General features: G+C 33.8%; 1 long non-coding RNA gene across 1 annotated transcript; it reads right to left on the bottom strand.

The window, feature by feature from the left end:
- Positions 1-6367: 6367 nt before the first annotated feature.
- LOC127860549 (uncharacterized) lies at positions 6368-8522 on the bottom strand. The gene is made up of 2 exons (XR_008039839.1): positions 8009-8522; positions 6368-7062 (listed from the first exon to the last, which is right to left on the bottom strand). It is a non-coding gene; the product is annotated as an uncharacterized LOC127860549 (long non-coding RNA).
- Positions 8523-16266: the final 7744 nt, after the last annotated feature.

Below are 16266 nucleotides of genomic sequence, written 5' to 3' on the forward strand. Positions count from 1 at the left end.
ACAACAATAACAGTAGAAGACAATTTTAATTGCGAAAAGTTGAAAAATTGAGTACATGTGTCACGGTTGTTGAGTGAAATAGTGTTATTTTCAACTGTGTATGAAACATGTGAACTGGTAGTGGAATAACCGAATTGTTGGTGGAAATGGAATTTAGAAATATATCTAATAATTCATCATCGTGTAGAATAATCATCAGCAGCATTTCTGTGGAACATTGCAATATTAAAAAAACAAGTGTTTCATAGATATGGTGCTTTTGACATAGTTCACTAACCATCAAGACTGAAATGATTCATGCACACAGGTAAAGTAAATAATTGAATTTGTGCAGAATGTTTATTTTTTACAAATTATTATTTAATTTGACCAATTTATTTTAGATTGATTGCACTGAAACTCAAAGTCTAAAGCTTAGTAAGACACTTAAGCCAGTTTTCTGAGAAGAAACAATACTTGTTCAGAGTATAGCAGGCTCATGCGGCCTCTGGTTTATTAATTTGGCCTCGGCCTTTAACCTGGGTCGCTTTGATTTCAGGTGTTTAGCCCCCATATCAACAAGGCTCTCGACCCTATATGTAGTTATTCATATTGTTTAAAGATTTTGAGAACCCTCACTCGGTGCCAGTGGGGATAAAACAGGGACCTTCTTATAGCTACATGAATGCATCAAATATGCCAGCAACACTTTATAATCAATAACTTTATAATTGATGATTCTGTTCTTTTAACTACATTACTAATTTACCAAAACAATGTGAAACACATTTTTATGCCCCCAAAGGAGGGCATATAGTGATCGCACTGTCCGTCTGTCTATCCGTCACACTTTGCATTTAGGTTTCAAAAAATGCTCATAACTTCTATGTCGCTTCAGATGTAACATTCATATTTGGTATGCATGTGTATATGGACAAGGCCTTCCCATACACACACAAATTTTTACCCCTTTGACCTTGAACTTAGGGTCGGCTTTTAGGTTTTGAAAAATGCTCATAACTTCTATTAAAGCCTTTATCGGGGGCGTATGTCATCCTACGGAGACAGCTCTTGTTAACTGTCCTCTGCACAAACCATGATATATCTGCATATATGCATCCAACCAAATCAGTAAAACTATTTTTCACTTAATTACAGTAAACTTATTGCATGTTAACTTTTCATCAATATATATATACATATATATATAATTATATATAACAGATCTTGAAAAAAACTCACATCAAACTTCAAATTGTTTTAGTAAATTATAGGCTTTAATTGGTATTGTGACATTGACACCACTCATGCATGCGACTATACAACTATACAACTATGGAGCACATTATTTATGAGAAATTCCCATACATCAACATATCGTCTCAGATTTAAGGCAGATAATCTAGTGCTTTTTTGCTGCCATTTTTACTATTACACATTTTTTCATTTTATGTTATGATGCATTGATCTTGTTTCTAAATTAACCAAGCAATCATGTTAAACTTTTGAAGAAAGATGTTGTCTGATAAATATAGAAAATATTATCACTACAAAGTGAACAAAATTCAGTTGAATACTGTGACCAACAAAGATTTGCCAAAGAGCAATTCAGATCATGATTTAAATTAAATACAAGTAATATGAAAGTCTGCCTATTGGATCCCAGTTAAGACTTATTTGTCAAATCTGCACATTAATTTTGCCTTAGCCATGTAGAATTGGGGATTAAATACCATCAAGTCATGTAAAAAGGAGCAGGGTATAGCACGCTGCTATTGATTTCTTGAGCTTTCACATGAATTTTACGGGTAATTTTCATACAACAAATGATATTATGTAGTGTAATGATAAAGCATTATGAGCACAAATTATATCTCTTACTAGTGGTGCAAAAATCATTTAAGTGTCACATTTCAAAAGAAAATTTATATAAAAAGGTATTATTAATTGTTAAAAACGTTATAAAAGGTTATTTCAATACACTAAAGCATTTAATTACAAGAACAAGTGCATTTTATGTCCATTACAATACATGTAACAGTATTGGCATTGTATTTATCTGCATTTGATGTGCATTTAATACACTTAAAAATGCAGACAAGACACACTTCTAACAGAAACAAATGTATTTTTTTCTGCATTTTTCCAGCATTAATACTCTTCAAGTGTATTTTTTATCATCCCAAATACACTTTACCAGGAAAAAGGTATGTTAAAATGCATTTTTAGTTTGTTTTAAGTATATTTTCAAATGCATTAAGACACTCTTTTCTTTTGCAAAAAATGTTGAACAAAAACTTGAAAATATTTAATATACTAAAGTGTAGTAATAATTAAAGTTTTGTATGAGCATCAAAAACAGTGTCAAATTCATACCAGTGCCTATTTAGTAGCAGTAGGCCTTATATGGTCTACTTGTGGTAGAAATAATGCATTTTGTATAATACAACATACATAAATTAAAAAATATAGCTGCCCATACAGTTCAATACAATGTTCAATTAACTACACTATGCAAAGTTGAAATATGACATCAAGCTTGGAATAATCTTTTCAATAATGAATAATATGCTGTTTTAATTTATAAGTGAAATAGACACTTGCATATAAAAACTGATTTTAAATCAAAACTAAATGTTTAATTTGATTTTTAGCTCCACTGGCCAAAGGTCCTGTGTCCATCGTGCATCCATGCATAAACTTTTCCTTTAAACATCTTCTCCTAAACTACTGGTCCAATTCTGATGAAATTTCTTAGGAATGTTCCTGGGGTGTACCTCTTTCAAATTTGTTCAAATTATGCCCCTGGGGTCAAATTTGACTCTGCCTTGGGGGTCACAAAATTGAAAATTTGCTTAAATAAGGCCTATTTTGTGAAAACTTTCAAAATCTCCCGTCCATAACCATTGGGCCTAGGGCTATCAAATTTGGTATGTAGAGACATCTAATAGTCCTCTACCAAATTTGTTCAAATTATACCACTGGGGTCAAATTTGACCCTGCCCCGGGGGTCACAAAATTGAACATATGCTTATATAGAGTATATTTTGTGAAAACTTTACAAATCTTCTCGTCCATAACCATTGGGCCTAGGGCTACCAAATTTGGTATGTAGTGGCATCTTATAGTCCTCTACCAAATTTGTTCAAATTATGCCCCTGGGGTCAAGTTTGACCCTGCCCCGAGGGTCACAAAATTGAACATATGCTTATATAAGGCCTATTTTGTGAAAACTTCAAAAAAATTCTTGTCAATAACAATCCGGCCTAGGGCTATCAAATTTGGTATATAGTGACATCTAATAGTCCTCTACCAAATTTGTTCAAATTTAATCCCTAGGGTCAAATTTGACCCTGCCCCGGGGGTCACAAAATGGAACATATGCTTATATAATGCCTATTTTGTGATAACTTAAAAAAAAATCTTGTCCATAACAATTAGGCCTAGGGCTACACAATTTGGTATGTAGTGACATTGTATAGTCCTCTACTTAGTTTGTTCAAATTATGCCCCAGGGGTCAAATTTGACCCTGCCCTGGGGGCCACAAAATCAATTATATGCTTATATAGTGCCTATTTTGTGAAAATTTTAAAACTCTTCTTGTCCTTAACCATAAGGCATAGGGCTACCAAATTTGGTATGTAGTGACATGTTATAGTTCTCTACCAAGTTTGTTCAAATTATGCCCCTTGGGTCAAATTTGACCCTGCCCGGGGTCACAAAACTGAACATACGCTTATATGGGGCCTATTTTGTGAAAACTTTAAAAATCTTGTTGTCCATAACCATTGGGCCTAGGGCTACCAAATTTGGTATGTAGTGACATCTAATAAACCTCTACCAAATTTGTTCAAATAATGCCTCTGGGGTCAACTTTGACCCTGCCCCGGGGGGTCACAAAATTGAATAAACGCTTTTAAAGCGCCTATTTTGTGAAATCTTTAAAAATCTTCTTGTCGAAAACCATTCGGACTATGGCTACCAAATTTGGTATGCAGTAACATCTTATAGTCCTCTACCAAGTTTGTTCAAATTATGCCCTTTGGGTCAAATTTGATCCTGACCCGCATGTCACAAAATTGAACATTATATACGCTTATATCTTTCTTATTTTGTGAAAACTTTAAAAATATTCTTGTCCTTAACTCTAGGACCTAGGGCTACCACATTTTGTATGTAGTGAGATATAGTAGTCCTCTACAAAGTTTTCTCAAATTATGCCCCTGGGGTTAAATTTGACCCAGCCCAGAAGGTCACAAAAGTGTACATGTGCTTAAATAGGGCCTATATTTAAGTATTTGCACATGCAGAGAAATTTGTTTCAGCCTTTTTTTCAGCAGTGGAGTGATACAGGGCCATCATGGCCCTCTTGTTTAAATACTCAAAAAATGAAACCGTGTTCATGCTTGCATGAACACAGTTTATAAATGCTGTCAGAATTATAAAATATGCAATTACTATAAATACAAATGCCAAGGAAAAGTGCTTTTTGTACTAAAAAATTCAAATAAATATTACAATAATACATTTTGAATACTTTAGTATGTAATTAACAGTTTTTGTCTGAGAAAATCACTAAATTTTATATATTTATTCAAATTCACATAAATCATATTTCAAAAACACATCATTACTTCAAATCCTTTCACACAATAATGAAAAAAAAGCACAGTTTCTGATTGTTATTGATTCTTTATTAATTAATACATGTACCATTTTTAGCTCATCTATTTTTTGAAAAAAAATTATGAGCTATTGTCATCACCTTGGCGTCGGCGTTGGCGTTGGCGTCCGGTTAAGTTTTGCGTTTAGGTCCACTTTTCTCAGAAAGTATCAATGCTATTGCATTCAAACTTGGTACACTTACTTACTATCATGAGGGGACTGGGCAGGCAAAGTTAGATAACTCTGGCGTGCATTTTGACAGAATTATGTGCCCTTTTTATACTTAGAAAATTGAAAATTTTGGTTAAGTTTTACGTTTAGGTCCACTTTTCTCAGTAAGTATCAATGCTATTGCATTCAAACTTGGTACACTTACTTACTATCATGAGGGGACTGGGCAGGCAAAGTTAGATAACTCTGGCGTGCATTTTGACAGAATTATGTGCCCTTTTTATACTTAGAAAATTGAAAATTTTGGTTAAGTTTTGTGTTTAGGTCCATTTTATTCCTTAAGCATCAAAGCTATTGCTTTCATACTTGCAACACTTACTAACTATCATAAGGGGACTGTGCAGGCAAAGTAATGTAACTCTGACTGGCATTTTGACAGAATTATGTGCCCTTTTTATACTTATAAAATTGAAAATTTGATTAAGTTTTGTGTTTAGGTCCACTTTATTCCTACAGTATCAAAGCTATTGCTTTCATACTTGCAACACTTATGAACTATCATAAGGGGACCGTGCAGGCAAAGTTATGTAATTCTGACTGGCATTTGGACAGAATTATGGGCCCTTTATACTTAAAAAATTGAAAATTTGGTTAAGATTTATGTTTTGGTCCACTCTACCCCTAAAGTATCATAGATATTGCTTTCATACTTGGAACACTCACAAACTAAGGGTACAGTAAAAGGACAAGTTGCATAACTCTGGTTGTTATTGTTACGGAATTATGGCCCTTTTTTGACTTAGTAACTTTTAATATATGGTTAAATTTTGTGTTTCGATCCACTTTACTTCTTAAGTATCAAGGCTATTGCTTTCAAACTTCAAATACTTTCATGCTATCATGAGGTTAGTGTACCTGGCAAGTTGAATTTTACCTTGACCTTTGAATGACCTTGACTCTCAAGGTCAAATTATTAAATTTTGCTAAAATTGCCATAACTTCTTTATTTATGATTAGATTTGATTGATACTTTGACGAAACTACTCTTACCTGACATACCACAATAGACTCCACCCAAACCATCCCCCGTGCCCTCCCCCCCTCCGCCCTCCCCCCCCCCTAATATTTTTTTTTTTTTTTTTAAGATCATCTCACAAATGACCACCACACCCTCACACTTTACCCCCACACCACCCCCCCACCCCACCCCACCCCCCCAATTTTTTTTTATATTTTTTTATATATTTTTTTTTTAATCTCATCTCACAAATTACCACCACCCCCATCACAAAATAACCCCCCACCCATTTTTTTGTTAAAACGGTTATGTTTGAAATACCGTCCAACCATCGCACCCAAAAAATACCCCCCCCCCCCCATCGCCCCCCCCCCCCTCCCCCGCCCCCTATTTTTTTTCTTTTTTTTTTTCGCTTTTTTGGAAGATAATGTAATAAATGTCCACAACCCCACACTATAAACCCCTCATCACTCCACCCCTCCCTTCTTTGTGATTGAAAATGAGAGTCCCTTCACCTTTGAAAAGAAAATAGATGAGCGGTCTGCACCCGCAAGTTGGTGCTCTTGTTTAATCTTGATGCATCCTCAATTGTATAATGCACATCTTAATCTGTTTTAACAATTATAATATAAAGATTAAGGCTGACTCAGTAAAATAATAATCCATGATTTCTGCAGTACTTGCAGACAAAATAGAAATACTGCTGTGATATTATCTATCTATCTAATGGGATATTAATTTGGCTTCAATAGAAAAAAATCAAAGCATACACATGTATAAAATGTGTATGTATATATTAGTTAAACTTAAATTGATTGACCATCGATAAAAGATATTATAATATATGTATGTATATATATATCCTTGTGAAACTAAAAATTAAATATGTATGTTTCTATTACATCATAAAGGACTTTTATTTTCAGACAAAGTACAGTGAAGCTTAAAACAAATCCAATTGTAACAGTCAATTTTGGGAAAATCAACCTTATAATTATTTTCTGTGTTGGCCAATGTCATAATTGGTATAAAATGTATATTGAACTGGAAGTTCTCTTTATTTTAAATGATAACATTTGCTTGGTCAGCCATAATTGTCACAATCAAGTGGTCTTTTTACACTGTAGTTTTCTCACTGACTATGGGTTTGTTCTGAGAATGAGCCACACAAAGTATCGTTGGGGAGATGAGTTGTCAATGTTTATCAGTCTTTCATAATCCAGTATACCTGTAAAAAGGGAATTTGTAACTAATAATCACACAATATACACAATTAAAATTGTATGCATTTAGATTTATTTAGTACTGCACATTAATCATTTTCCAAAAATATGTAGCAACATTACATTATATAATGCTGCAATACTAAAGTAATTTACTAATTAAAGGTCGCTGATGTGTAATGGATGTGGTGTCCACCTAATGATCTGGAGGTCACTGGTTTGATCCCCAGTGTGGGAGCATTCTTAAGAAATCTCCAAGAGACACCCAAGTACTGGTTCTAGGCCCAGGAAACGAACTCAAGAGCATTTCACATACATGTACGTAGTTAGTACTTTAAATTTAATCGAACTAAAAAAGGGTTAAAACTAACAACTGAAACCCTTATTAATTCATTTTATTTTGAATCAAGCAAATGTGGAAATTCATTAAAAATAATGAGTAAAATTTAAAAATTCTACTTTAAAGTAATCATGATAATTTAGATCATTTTCAGAATATTTAATGATGATAATGATACAATTATATATTCCCTAAATGATAAAAATAAAACATGTAATGTTAATTTATGAAAAAAAAACGTTTTAATTTTATCAATATCATGGTAATTACAACTAGATACAGGCAATTAGATCAGAAACGTGCATTAATTATATTAACCCATTCATGCCTAGCGTCCTGAAAAAAAGGACATTGCAAACAGCGTAGACCCAGATGAGACGCCGCATAATGCGGCGTCTCATCATGGTCTGCGCTGTTTGCTTAAAGAAATTTCTGTAAGAAATATTCTAAATATAGAAATAAATATACCAGACACCCCTACTTTTGGAAATAAATTGATCCAATTTAGAAGGATGGGTGAGTCCACTGGGCATAAATGGGTTAATGAACAACCCAGACATTTGTAGTGATTTATGGTCACTATTTCATTTGATTAACGTTCTATACATGACCTGTCATAAAAGGTATTTTTTAGCCAGTACTACAATCGGCAATGATGGTCTGTATTGCATACATATTCCAACGTCTATTATCGATTCGCTTCCTCAAACTGAACAAATATTTAATGTTTACATCGCGAAACGTAATGCATCCAGTTTCACTTTCGGTTTGGTTGGTTTTGTAAACACCGTAATTTCATCTTAAAAATTGGATGATAGGGTGATTAAATAATAATGGAAAAGTAAATCACTTGGATAATAGGTCAAAATGCAACACAAATGAACGTTAATAGTGCTCTTAATATCAAAGTTTCGGTAAAAAGTTTGGCGCTAGTTCAACGCGCATCGTATACAGCCTCATAACAATAGACTGACAACCTTTTGGGTAGTAAAGTAGTAATACAAGGCAATATGGCGACCGTTAGCCACGAGGCCTATCTTACGGAGGAATCCGAGATAGCCGATGTATCACGATTGAGAGGTGAATGTAATGTGACCGTAGTGCGAGAGATTGAGTCTATTGTTATAAGGCTGTATACGACGCGCGTTGAACTAGCGCCAAACTTTCTACCCATACGTTGATATACAAAGCACTTTCTACATTCATTTGTGTTGCATTTTATCTATTATCCAAATGAATTACTATCCCATCATTATTTTGTCACGCTATTGTCCACGTTTGAAAATGAATTTATGGTGTTTACACGACCAACCAAACCGAAAGTGAAACTGCATTCATTACATTTCGCGATGATAACTGTAGTGTACCGCTACCATTTAGTTTTACCCAGCCTATAATTTAGCCGCTGTTGTCAGGATGGCTTCAAAACAACTGCGGTTCATGTTTTCAACGTCTTTTATTTGCAGATACTAAAGGTTACTAATATTATCGCATTATAAAGTCGACATGTTTCAAAAGGCACTTCAATGTAGACTTTAAACACAGATCTTATAGCAAGTATTTTCTTATAGCGCAGATAAATTCTTGAGCTCTCTGGAGTTCATAAGACATAGGATGAATCATTTTTAATGTACTAAATACTGTAACCATAGATGTAAATGTAGTTTTAACTTGTAAAATAGCTTACCATTCTCAGAACGGAGAAGATCTGACAATACGATCTAAATAATTGATAAAGATCTGATTTTTATGCCGTAATGAACGGAAATTTTGTGATCATGAAAGATGTTGTTTATCCGCGCTATTTATACCTGTCGCAGCAACTTAGGATTTAGGATTCTGCGTGATTCTGCGCACTAACCAATCAAAATGACTTAGGAATTTCCTCAGCCAATCAAAATGACTTCGGAGTACAACAACCAATCAAATGCATTTAGGAATCCTAAAACCTAAAAAAAGTTCTCTAGCGGTAAACATTCAACAATAATATTATATTTTAACTAAAAAAACATTTTATGAGCATATATAGATGAGCAAAAGATTCTACATCTAACAATAAACAAATATACTTCTCTCTGACCTTAACAAAAATGCAGTTATGACAGAGAAGAAATATTACGGTACAATATATCCGAAATATTGAAACTGCTGAAAAGTGCTTTTTAGGAATGGCGAATTTTACACAAATAACAGCACATATGAACATTTAACGACAATGAAATAGTATCTAAAAGTAACTTGTAGTTGTATTATTATAATTATACAATGTTAAGTCACATGGAAATGAATATAATCAAAAGAATCATTGCAAGATGACGGTTGGACTAGCTTCACTAAAGTTCGGACATTGACAGTAAGTTTTAGCAAATACTTTTGGTTAATGATCTATTAAATACACATGCCAAATAATCATCTCAGCTTATATGTGCAGTCCTTAAACTATATGTATAAACATGAGGAAGGAGTGATAGATGAGTGATTAAAATAATTAACAAATGACAATTGTTTACTGAACATGGTAGGAGATACTGCAAGGCATTACATTTCCCCTACCTTAAACAGATAAACTTCTCCTGAAGTTTGTAAATGAACAGTAACTGGATAACAGCAATGAAATTTATAATATACAAATTGTCACATAAAAAATGCAATAATTATGTAAATAATTAAGTTTCGTTTGAATTTTTCTTCAGTTCTTGAAAGTGCTGTTTACCGAAAACAGCTGGTGCTTCAGTTTTCAGGTAAGGTTATTCACAGTTCCTTCACTAAGCACTTTTTAATGTTAATTCACACTGTGGTACACATAACAAAATACTTAAACAACTTTAAATGTCCATAGACACACTATTAAAATACAATGCATGAATGTTCATTAAACACTTGCACATAATCATTCATGAAAGTCCATGAAGCACTGTTTACTTATTATCCACTAAGTCCATGAAACACTTTTTGCAGTTCATGAAATACTGAATACATATTTTTCACAAAGTTCATGAAACACTGAATACTTTTTTTCACAAAGTCCATGAAACACTTGTTGCAGTTAATGAAATACTGAATACATATTTTTCACAAAGTCCATGAAACACTGAATACCTTATTTTGTTTCACAAAGTCCATGAAACGCTGGATACATTTCATGAAACACTGGATATATATTGTTCACTGAATACTGTTAGTACGTCCATTTAACACAATAGTACCTAGTCGTAAAATGTCTGTCACACTATATTAATGTAATTACTGAAATATAACTTAATTAATGTAAACAGTCACTTGTTTATAAAAAACAATCCATACAAAAAATGTTCACTAGAATAATTGCATGTTTTTCAAATTCTTGCAGGAACATGCGCAATACGTGTTTGCAGATCCGTCAGAAGTTGGGAGTCGGGAGTGAGGGCCTTCAGGAGTTCTTCTTGTTGTTGAGTAGAGGAGGAATCTCGTCCATTGGCAATATCCAAGAGGGATTGATATGTATACATATTAGCTTTGGCCTTACTGTCCATTGGATAGCCTGCTGAACCGGGAAGGACCAAGAAGTGAAAGTTATGGATCAGATATGGACGTTCTGGAAGTCGAAGAGATGAATTGTCGGATTGAGACAGCAGCACTCCAGCATATTCAACAGCTAGGAGACGTTGGTCAGGAGTGAGAAGACGCCAGATCTTCGGAGGCCAAAGAAGATTTTTGAGGAGAGGGATCGATTCTTCATCAACTGGTGTCCAATCACGTTTGGCCGCAGGAAAAAGAGGCATGTTGCCATTCATCAGCAGTGACTTGGCTTTGTATCGAAGAAGTTGCGGTGATGGAGTTGGCATATACGAGTTGTCGGCCGGTGTGTCGATAAGATTTAACTTTTCTTGAAACGGTGAATTTGGGATATACTTTGGTGTTGGTTGCTGATGAACAGTACTAGTTGGAAGAGGTGATGCAGGAGGACGTGCAGGCATATCTTTTATCGGTGAGGGTGGTGCATAGTTTGGTGTAGGTTGATTAAAAGCTTAGGTGCCGGTCTGAAGAGATGATACTGGAGGAGATGTGGGAAGTTCATCATGTGTCGGTGTAGAAGAAATGGATTGCTGTTCTCTCTTTGATTTGTGTTGGGGACATCTTGAATTGGACTTGGAGTTGGATCTCTTTTTGGGTTCTGATGAAATATCTTGAGTTTCTGAAGTATCATCTGGATGAAGTGATAATGGTGAGGGAGAGCGAAGCGATTGGGTGTCCTCCTCAGCCAAGCGGAAAGCTTTAATGATGATGTTTTCCTTCTTCCGGATAGAGTGAATGTCAGATGATTGAATTCCGAGAAGTGATGCAAATTCTTTGATGATGAGGGTGCTGTCATGGAAAGTAAACCATTTCCCAGTGGGTTCAGGGGCATCTTTAACCAATGACTGGCGCCACTTTAACGATTCCATTGCCCGGCGGTCACTGAAGAAGTTGCTGTTTAGACGGGCTTGAAATATTCCAGTAGCAGATTCGGCAAAGGTAGAGTCGAAGGTAATAATGATTGCAAGGAGGAAGAGAGAATCAGTTGCCTTGCGCTTTGGAGGGCGGGTTTTTTTCAGGGCTTCTTCCCATTGAGAAATGCTTGAATACCAGGTTTTCTTCCAGTAGACCATTTGGACATATGGTAGCGGGCGTACTGTGCTTCAGGAGAAAGATTTCCGTCGACATCATGGATCTGAACGTATTTGAGAGGGTTTACTGAGAAAAAGAAGCATATTCTGGAGGAAAAGAGGCCCTTTGGTGCATTCGCCATTTATCCTTTTGTAGGGCGTATTTCATACTGTGATATGCGTCTAACTTACTGACTTTAAATATAGATTATGTGTAATGAAAGTGTGCAGACATCAGTAACATGTTGCTTATTTAATTTTTATTATCATTGTGCTGAACAGTGCTCTGGAACATTTGTATCCATTTAGGTAAATAAATGCCTTTGTATCTCATCAATCTGTCAACATGTATTGCTTTGCTTTGTTTACTGTTGATTTTTTAATCATGTATACAAGGTCGTCTATCTTTTTAGTGATCACATATGGGCCTTTCCACTGAGGAGACAGTTTGCTACATATTCCAGGACGGCGTGTGGTGTCGTGCAACCATTCAGGGTCACCAGTGTTAAAAAGTCGAACTTTTGCATGCAATATAAAGAAGTGAAACTCCAGCTGCTGGAGCAGTTTTGAATTTTCATTAAAACAATTAGTTGGTCCTTTATTTAAGGCAAGTGACCGATTGCCCAAACAGTACAAAACAGCACAATACAGCACAATACAAACCAACATAAACACAATATATCAATAAAGCTGGGGTCGCCGCCTTGGGACGGTCAAGCAAAGCATTTGGGGTTTAAACCTGGTTATAGAGCGCTCAACCTCACACTTGGCCCAGCAATATTCATAATACATTTAAGTGTAAATAAAATTTAACGTCATAGCATTGTAACTCAAATTAAACAATAATAAAAGGGAATTAAAACGCATTCAATTTAATTACTATTTAATTACTCAATTGCATTGAAGATACAAGAGTAACAGAGTTACAACTTTTTGACGAACGATCAAATAAAACTATTAACAATTGTCAACTACATTTCTTCTTTATAGAAAAAGATTTGAGAATATAGCGTCATGGAGTTAATATCTCAGATAATCATCGCGCAAATACAGGAAGAAGCAGCAATAATGGGTGTAAAAATTCCATATTACATAGCTTGGTTGTTTATGTGACTGCTAAAAAATAAAAATAATTAAATCAAACAAGAAACGCCTATCAGAGAGAAAATATAAATAAATGGAACGTTATAAACCCAATGACCTATGCATGTAGATTACAACTGGGAAAGTCGGTCGTATGACGTCACAAAAATCCATAATGACATAATGACGTGAACAAATTTCAGGGGCAGTACTAAATGAAAATATTAATGGGGCTGTGCTACTAATAACAAGTTTAGGTGATTTAATATTAAGAAGCAAATGAATAAAAATGGTAATTCCATTAAAGCGACATTATTGGAATCAAACAGTATATAGGTGTTTTGACAACTGAAGACAGAAATGATTAGATGTACGATTTGAGTCCAAATGTAGTTTTCATGCAGATTTGTTCATACGACACAATGACACAATTTTATTCAACAGTGAAAACTGCCTATAATGTAGTTTTCATGCAGATTTGTTCATACGACACAATGACACAATTTTATTCAACAGTGAAAAATGCCTATAATATCACTAATGATTCCAAATTTTAAGGGAAGAAAGATATAGTGAATCGAAAACCATCAAACACGTGTTTTAAAGTACATAAGCATCGTATCCTTTTGATAAAAACAAGTTAATTAAATTGAAAAGTTTAATATGAATATTTGGTTTAACATATTTTAATTTGCGGACACGCTTCAAAACATCTCCGTAAAATGATGGATGGGAGATTCCATTATTTAAATGCCATTTTAAAGAAACATTATATTTTGAAATTGAATCACCATACTTAGAGTAAAATCTAGCAAATTTATTTCTTAGGTTATGATACAAAAAGCCTTGTTTTAGCAATTTTTTAGTTAATATTAGATTACGATCATTAAAATCTTTAATACACGAACATGCTCTGGCATAACGTACCAACTGCGAAATGTAAATACCATAGGAAGGTCCTTTAGGGATGTTGCCATCTAGAAACGGAAAATTCACAATTTCAAAGTTAAAATCGTCCCGTTTGTCGTATAAACTAGTTTTGATCAAATTATTATTAATAGTTAAATGTAAGTCTAAATACGCAGCGTCTGTATTGGATATACACGATCTATTTAAGACTAGTTCTTTTGGGTAGATTTTGTGAATATATTGTTCAAATAATGGATTATCTAAATTAAGTATGTCATCAATGTACCTACTAGTAAGGTTAAAACAATTTATCAAATCTACTTGCTTAGTTTTAGATAATTCTAACATAAATTCGCTTTCATAACAATATAAAAAAGGTCAGCTATAAGTGGCGCACAATTAGCACCCATAGGAACGCCAATAATTTGTTTAAATATTTTACCATTTAATTCAACAAACAAGTTATCCAAAAGAAAAGTAAGTGCTGCACAAAAGTCAAGACCAGTCCAAATGATGTAATTATCCAACACCTGATTAGTAAAAAAGCTGTTTTAGTGTTTAAAGCTAGATACAAACACTTCTCTCTAGCAAAAGTTTTTTCATTCAAAGAAACAAGTTTGGATTTTATTAAAGCGTGAGGAAGCGTTGTATATAGTGTAGAAAAATCATAAGTACTTACCTGTGACACCTTATATTTTTTATTTTCAATTTTATCAATAACTTCTAAGGTGTTTTTTATTGACCAAAATAGGTTAATATTACTATTTTCATAAACTTTATTACAAAATTTAGCTATATGATATCTAATAGCACTCAATGCAGATGTAAGATACACTGATAATTGTTTGGTGGTACAAGACACTGAATTAGCGATAAAACGACTTTTATATGGCGTCTTATGTAATTTAGGTATCCAGTAAAGTGATGGCAATTTCTTGTCAGTAATATTGACTATTACATTTAACTTTATGCATTGGGCAATATGGTCGGTAATAATTTCATTAGGTTGCTTATTGTACTTACAATATGATGTAGTTTGTGAAAGTTCTTGTGAAATAGTTTGAACATAAAACACTCGTCATATTATTATAACATTATTAGCAGCCTTATCAGCAGGAACTAAGACAAATTTAGATTTTAAGTCTTCAAGCAATTTACAATGATTTTGTTTATTAAATTTAGGTGAATGTGGTAGGGCCAAAGGATGTGTATCATAAAAACATATTTTATTCATGGCCATACTAAATATTTTTGTTTTCCAATCATTAAGTGCAGTAATTTCAGCATTTTCCTTCCTGCACCATTTAGTGCAATAATCATGTAAGGATGTTACGATATTCTTAATGCAGTCATCAAAATCAACAGGAATAGGCAGTCTGTACTTAGGGCCTCTGCGTAGCAAATTTCTAAGGTTTTTATTTTGAATGAAATTAAGGTCCCCAGTAATAACATGTCCAACTGGACCATATATATATTTAGAACTAGTACAGTCACATAATGTAGGACCATTTCTTATTACATTTATATCTGTGGAAATAGAATTATAATTAAAAACGATACTTCTTACAGGTTTACTATATTTGTAGCAAATAAGTGGTGATTCAGTATTGCGGAAATAAGGGGGAATCAACCGACGTACATTTTTATCATTGAATATTTTAGGAAGGTCAATTAAATCAAGACCTTTGTTACAAAACTCAATTTTGATAAAACTTCTAGTTTTGTTAAGTACATTTTCAATAAAAGGTTTAAGATAGTAGTCAGTGAAAGATTCAATAATACAAGCACATTCATATAGAGGGTCAGATTGAAGTAAAATAAGTTTACATTCCTTATCAATATGCGCCAACGAAGAAATAGAAAGAGAGCAAAGTGCACTTAGTAATTTATGTTTACCCCCATTTTGTAATAATGTGTAGCAATCATTTAAAGAAAGCAGACGTTTAAATGTACGCCTTAAGTTACCTTTTTTCCTAATGCCATGTGAACGTTTATTTCTTAGACGTTTACTAAACAGAGAAAATGAATTTATCGATTTATTTTTAGAAATTGTTCCAACATTTAGAATATTATCATTTAATCCAAGTGGGTAAGCTGATTGCAAACGTTTAATCCATTCAAATTCTGACATGCACCTTGCTTTTAATTGGCACTGATTTGAAGTACTATTATTAAAAATAAGTTGCTCCACAGGTTGAATTGAAATATTTGTTACGCTATGACCCGTTTTATTAAAGTGCTGGTAAATGAAA

The sequence above is a fragment of the Dreissena polymorpha genome, chromosome 15, assembly GCF_020536995.1.
Source record: "Dreissena polymorpha isolate Duluth1 chromosome 15, UMN_Dpol_1.0, whole genome shotgun sequence".
NCBI lineage: Eukaryota > Metazoa > Mollusca > Bivalvia > Myida > Dreissenidae > Dreissena > Dreissena polymorpha.